Source organism: Balaenoptera musculus, chromosome 3 (assembly GCF_009873245.2).
Source record: "Balaenoptera musculus isolate JJ_BM4_2016_0621 chromosome 3, mBalMus1.pri.v3, whole genome shotgun sequence".
Classification (NCBI taxonomy): Eukaryota; Metazoa; Chordata; class Mammalia; order Artiodactyla; family Balaenopteridae; genus Balaenoptera; species Balaenoptera musculus.
The window spans coordinates 104,188,255-104,195,283 of NC_045787.1; positions in this window are offsets into that span (position 1 = coordinate 104,188,255).

The window sequence follows — 7,029 nt, forward strand, 5'->3', positions numbered from 1 at the left end:
AAGTCTTGGGACTTCCCTGGTGGTCCAGTGGTTAAGACTCCCCACTCCCAACGCAGGGGGCCTGGGTTCGATCCCTGGTCAGGGAACTAGATTGCACATGCCGCAACTAAAGATCCCGCACACTACAATGAAGATCCCGAGTGCTGAAACTAAGATCCAGTGCAGCCAAATAAATAAATTTTTTTTTTTTAAAAAAAGAGAATATGAAGGTCTTAGTGTAGCCATGGGTCTTGTGCAATTTTGTTCACTCAAAACGGGCTTGTCATAGGCATTTGATCTCCATCTTGTTCTCTAGGTCTGGACTCTAATTCCAAGCTATGCTCTAGGAATCTGGATAGGACCGGTGCAAGGATCTCTGTGTCCTGGAACATCCGTTCAGAACTGACATGGGTTGAGTTGTCTCTTAGATCTCAAGGCCCTGCCAGCTTTGCTGTCAGTTCTGAGAGAGAAGCCTGCTCTAGAGGAAGCCTGCTGGTAGAGCCTGGTCCGCAACTCCTGAGTTAACTCCAAGGGTACTTTAGAAAACACATTACCTGTTCTTCCAGCGATGACCTGGAGCCAGGCTGCCTTCAAGACCTCCTAAGGGCTGGACGTGTGGTGAGGAGTGAGGCATCTTCACTTCCGCCTGCCAGGCTTTGCCTCTGAGAGAGCAGGAGCAAAGAAATGGCTTTTGATGTTAACACTTTCTCTTGAGAACACCTTAGAAAAATAATGTATGTCCTGACAGTTAATGACTGTCATGCCAACTCTATTTTACAGTAACCTGGCTCTGTGCTGCCACTGAAGAAACATGCAGTATGAACTTTGACTAGGAGGGACAGCCCCAATAATTGCCCCAACTGGGTGATGTGATCATGATGGTGGAGGTATTTAGAAACCTGGTAGGTTTCCTTCCCTGGTTTTTTTCTGGTCTTTATAGTGAGCTTATCTGTTTATCTCATGAACGTCTCATCCCCAGTACTGCAAACTCTGCGGGAAGTCATCTGTAGGGACCAGATATTGTGTTATGTTTAAGGTCATGAGAAAAACAGTGGCAACCTCCCAAAGAAAAGACTGGCTTCTGAGTCTGGATGTGTTGGGTCAGTGGGGTCGCTGTTGACTCCCCCAGGCCAACCATTACAGGAAACAGAATAATAAGTCTGTCTTACTAGGGAAGAATGGATCTCCGTAGCCTGATTTCTATATTCCCCTTGACATTTAAAAAACTCTGCTCTTCTGCCAGACATTCAGAGGAGAGTGAAGAAAATTTTAAAAGGAGAAAAATGTTTATTTGTTTTAAGCCTTTCTCAGTAATCCACTTATGCCATTTACATTAGTTAGAGAAACTTTCCATGTAAACACCATTAATTATGTAGCATAAGAGCCAAATAAAAATGCTAAAAAATAAAAGTAATTGTAGAATAAATTAGTGTAGCTTGAGTGCACATATATTATACAGAGACTGCAGACTTAATACATTTTATTGAGGGAGGTGGATTTGTAATTTTCTATTGTTTGAACTACTAGGATGGAACTAACAGAAATGACATTTTACAGATGGATACCAAAGCTGTTAAAGTTTAAACCCATACTGGCAATGAAATTATGGTTTTCACAGGGGCCTTGACTCATGCTCCCTCTCTATATCTGTCTTGAAAAGACTATGGGAGGAGATACAGATTGAGTGTTCCATGGATTTCCCCAGAAGGTTTGCTGGAGCAGGACCTGACTGTCTACCCCCAAATCAGTAGACTCCAGCATCTTCTCAAGTGCAGTAACAGAAGATGGCCTGTGTCTGTGCGAAAGGCAATGAGTTGCGTGTACCCTGCCAGGCAGAGAAGGGCAGAGACTGAAGCTGCTGAGGAAATCTGGTGTGGGGACCTTGTAGTAACAATGACAGGAAAAATGTACTTTACCTTTTGTAGTATTTTAGAAGTTTTCATGTATATTATTTATTTTGATCCTTCACAGGAATGCTGTAACATAGGTAGGGCATGTATTTTTACCAAGCCCTTTTTCCAGACAAGGAAATTGATGCTTTAGGGAGGGAGATCACAGTGAAAGCATGTCCTAATTCCTATCTGTATTTTTTCCACTACCACACTCATATTTCTTTTTAAATGTAAATGAAAATCTCGTGGTTTAGTGTATAGCAATATTTTGTGCTATGTGGCATCTTTTAAGAACATTTGAGTGCATTTACATCATTTCCTCAGGGAAAACTTTGTTTTACTTAGAGAAGCAGGAAATGGAGTTGAAATGGGAAAAGTTTTTCATTTTTATGGATTAAACCCGTCTGTTATGTTCACTAAGCCTGCCTGGATCATGGAGGAGGATAGATTTCTCACAGCATAAAGAGAGGAGAGAAGAGGAAAAAGTGCTTCCTTCATTCCCTGATTCAGATCCACACCTATCCAGGGAGTCCTGTTCAGACAAAACAGGGCAGCCAGCCCATCAGTCAGAAAGAAACACGTCCCCACACTCTGTGGAAGAACAGTCTTCCACAGGGTTGAAGTTAACACTCACTGCTCAGAAGAGTTCTGAGGGATAATTTTTTCCACTGCTTTCAGCATCTTTCAGAAATCTGTTTAAATATTTTGCTATATTATCTACTATGTCTGCACAACACAAAGTAGAGGGAAATTATCTTTCATTCATTTATTCGGAGTAATGCTTACTGAGTATGTACATTCCAGTGCTAGGCGCTAGAACTCTGGGGTTGAACCTGGTAGACATGCCCCTTGGTGTAATGGAACTCACAGTCAAATCTATAATCAAATGATCACATCAGTAAATATTTACTGATCTTTACTGTAGAAGTCCCTTTATCCAATGAGAGGGAGACTGGTAGCTGATTAGGTGATTGGAAAATGCAGGTAGAATGGGAAATCATTAAAATGTGTGTAGGGGTATATGTGTGTGTATGTATGTATGTTTATGTATATATAACAATTTTATTTTTTACTTAAAACACATAAATGAAAATTTATTTGCCAAATTTGGTAGGACCAAGGTGCTTTCTTTGAGGATCAGTCTGGTAACTGAAGGTTTACATTATCTTTCTTGCATAAAGCCCACTCAAAATGTATATCATCTATAATTTTCAGTTTTAGACACTTTATAGTAGAGGGAGAACGTAAAGACACTTGTGAAGTAATTTGAACTCATTTAGATTTTTATTATTTTTCCCCAGTCTTTTATACTTGTCTTGCCTACAGTTTAAGAGCAATTTTTTCTCCAGCTTTTTCAAGTTTTTTCATAGCATTGAACTTAAGTTTTCATAGAAACAGTGACTCTCTTTTTATGCTCATATTCGATCAGTTTATGTGATATTTAATTAAACTATATAATTACAGTAATCAAGTTCAACTGCCATAAACAGGTTTGGGAACAAAAACAACCCTCTCTTAGTAAGGCTACAGCTCAGCTGGTGGGGTGGAAGTGATGAAGGTATTAGGTGGCAGAAGTCACAAGCGTTTATCATACTCTGGCAATCAGTCAATACATTTTCCAGATGGAGTTGAAAACATCAGTTAATTTCCCAGAGGAGCTCAATTAAAAGAGTTTCTATTATGATTAAAAACTAATAAACAGTAGTAAGGAAAAGCAGTGGGTGCCATAAGGGTCTGTAATTGGGGGGATGTGACTAAGTCCTGGGGTGTCAGGAAAGGCCTGGCAGAGAACGTGACAGTTGAGTGAGATCAGAGGATGATTAGGCAGCTGCTCAGAGAGCGGCTGGGGCAAGGGGTGCGGAGAGAAAAGAGTTCCAGGCAGCAGGAGCAGCAGAGTCAATGGTGTGAGGGCGGAGGGAGTATGTGTTGAAAAGGAGGAAGTGAAAGAAGCCAGTGTTGTCAGAGCCAAGAGCAGACGCTGGGGAGCAGTCCAGGATGAGGCACAGGGGGGCGGAGGCCAGTTCACACCAGCTTTCTAGGCTCTGAAAAGCAGGAGGATCTTCCTCTCTATTGACCACGGGAAGCTGTCAATGGTTATGAAGCAAGAGTCGGCTTATTTGATCAAGAGCAACAGCTGATTTGTGGAGTTTTGACCTCCAAATCTGATTTGGGTACTTCAGATTATTTGTTTTTACAATCTCAATACACTAGAGGTAGTGGAGAAAAAAATATTTTCTTAACCTCTGGCACCAGGATATCTCTTAGGGATGGAACTATCCTTGAATAGGAAAATACATGCATCAGCTGCTGGTGGGCAAATTTGAGGATCTGAGCGTAGATGTCAAGATCATAAGAGATGCTAAATATCTCTGCTGAGAAAGTGGGAGGGAGGGAGAAAGAAGGAAGAGGCAGGTATTGTATTAGTTTCCTAGGGCTGCCGTAACAAAGTGGGGGCTTAAAGTATCAGACATTTATTCTCTCACAGTTTGGGAGGCTAGAATTCTGAAATCAAGGTGTCAGCAGGGCCATGTTTCTTCTAAGAAGCTGTGGGTAGAATCTTTCCTTGCCTCTTCCTAGCTTCTGGTGGTGGCTGGCCATCCTGGTTGTGTCTTGGCTTGCAGCCGTATCACTCCACTCCCTGGCTCTGTGGTCACATGGCATTCTCACCATGCTTCTCTGTGCCTCTTCTCCTCTTCTTATAAGGACATCAGTTATATTGAATTAGGGGCCACCCTAATGACTTCATCTTAACTTGACTACATCTGCAAAGACCGTATTTCTAGATAAAGTCACATCCACAGATACTAGGGCTTAGGACTTGAATGTGTCCTTGGGGGGACATAATTCATCCCGTGACAGGGATGAGGAGGCGAGAAGGATTAGCAAAATGGTGGGAGGTTAAATGGCTAGGGTGGATACAGCCAGTAAGAAATTGATGGTACTAGGATGGCAGAAAGGACTAATTCAGGGTTTTCAAGTGCTTTTCTTAACAGTGTAAGATGTAGCAGCCTGCATAACATCTCCCCCATTGTATCCATGTGTTGGCTCCCACCTTTCCGTTGAAATTTCTGGTACCTATGTTTGCTGATGCTTTGGAGGTAAAAGGGAGAGAGCACGTGACAAGTGGAGTCATGGAGAAGGATTTGGGTCCCATGTTAGGGTGATGGACACCAAGGGTGTAAACACAGGAAACCTCACAGAGAACAATTCAATAGAGACTGGAAAGCTGAACAAAAGTACTTCTGTGACTGTAAATCCCCCCACACCTAGATACTCAGAGAACTATTGGATTTCCACAGTCTCCAGCATGGGGGTTTGGGTCAACCTTATCTCCATCTTATTGGGCTAGGATCAGGGTTTCAAATACAATTATTAAAACCTTCCACTTCACTTTGTACTGTCAGCCTTTTTAAGATATGTGCATGACTTTAGCTAAATTAAGAGTGTTTGTGAGTTGCTTAAAAAAAAAGAAGATGGGACTTCCCTAGTGGTCTAGTGGTTAAGAATCTGCCTTCCAATGCAAGGGAAGCAGGTTTGATCCCTGGTCGGGGAGCTAAGATCCCACCTGCTGCAGGGCAACTAAGCTTGCGCACTGCAGCTACTGAGCCCACGTGCTCTAGACCCCACACGCCACAACTAGAGAGAAGCCTGCATGCTGCAACAAAGAGCCCGCCCACTGCAATGAAAGATCCCGCATGCCACAACGATGATCCTGTGTGCCGCAGCTAGGACCCAACAGGGCCAAATAAATAAATAAATAAATAAATATTTTAAAAAAAAGATTAAAAATCCTGTCTTCTAAATCTCTTGCCCTAGCATTTTCTGAATATAAAAACTCCATGTGGGGACTTCCCTGGTGGTCCAGTGGTTAAGACTCCGTGCTCCCAATGCAGGGGGCCCAGGTTCGATCCCTGGTCGGGGAACTAGATCCCGCATGCCGCAGCTAAGATCCTGCATGCCGCAACTAAGACCCAGTGCAGCCAAATAATTAAATAAATATTGAAAAACCAAAAAAAAAACCCAAAACAAAAAACGAAATGCAGTCTCAGCCCCAGTCCTGGATGGACTGAATCAGAATCTGCATTAAAAAACAAAAACCAAAAACTCCATGTGGAATCTCACTTTGATGGCAGGAGAATGTTCTCTGAAGGTTAGTTCTCATTTCTTGTCAGTCTCTCCTTCCTTCTCAGAACACCTTTCTATTGCAGTTCTCCGTTGGTGGCTGAGGCATGGAAGCTCTTACCCACCTTTCACTCAAGTTGGCGTCAGACTCTCAAAATGAGGGAAAGGATTTCCTGTAGTGAGTCCAGATGTTTGTGCTCGCATTATTGCTATTAGCCATCAAGTCTGAGCATTGTACAAAATTAAATCCATCCTTGAGGCCTGGAAGGGAAGACGATCTTGAAAACAGTTTAACATCCTCAGAGTGAAATAGCAGAAATGGGGGAAGAACCATTATCTCCGTTAACTATGATCTCACACGACAGCATTGATGTTTATTTCTGTGCCTCATTTATGCTGGGATTTAACGTAAATGTGGTTTTAAAACACATAGAAGCCCCCTTAAACCTAAGTAATTAGCAAATGGTTAGAATAATTAATAAAGCAGCTTTTTCTGTAAGCAGCTTGAAGAAAATGGGAAAATTTGCAGTTGGCAAAGGCATTATTTGTGGCTAATCCATTATGCCTCTGTGCAGGTTTTCACCCCATATTGTAGGTATTTCATGAGTGCTGAGGCTGCTCAGGCAAAATGAAGCAAGAAGCAGAGCAATTATCCAGAGCCTATGAACGCAGTATGAGCTTACGGTTAGATATTTAGGCAAGAAGTCTCTAGGGTCTTCTCCTACTTTGTGAATCCTGCGTGAGTTGTCGGCTGGAGTAGCTGGATAATGCTCTTCTTTACCCCTGAAGGAGTTGGCTCACCCACCCTTTCCTCACCTTATGCCAGAGAAATCGTGTCCTCTGGCTGCCGAGGGAAGATGGACCCTCTTGGTAAACCTGATAGTCATCCCCTTGTGCTTTCAAGAACCAGCCTGTCTCCCCCTTGAACCAAACTATCTCTGCATGACTCCTGTCTGCTGAGGGGAGGTGTCCTCTACAGAGAAGACACCCATGTCAGGGCCAGGAGTTCTGAGAAGGCCCAGAGCATGCTGGAGGA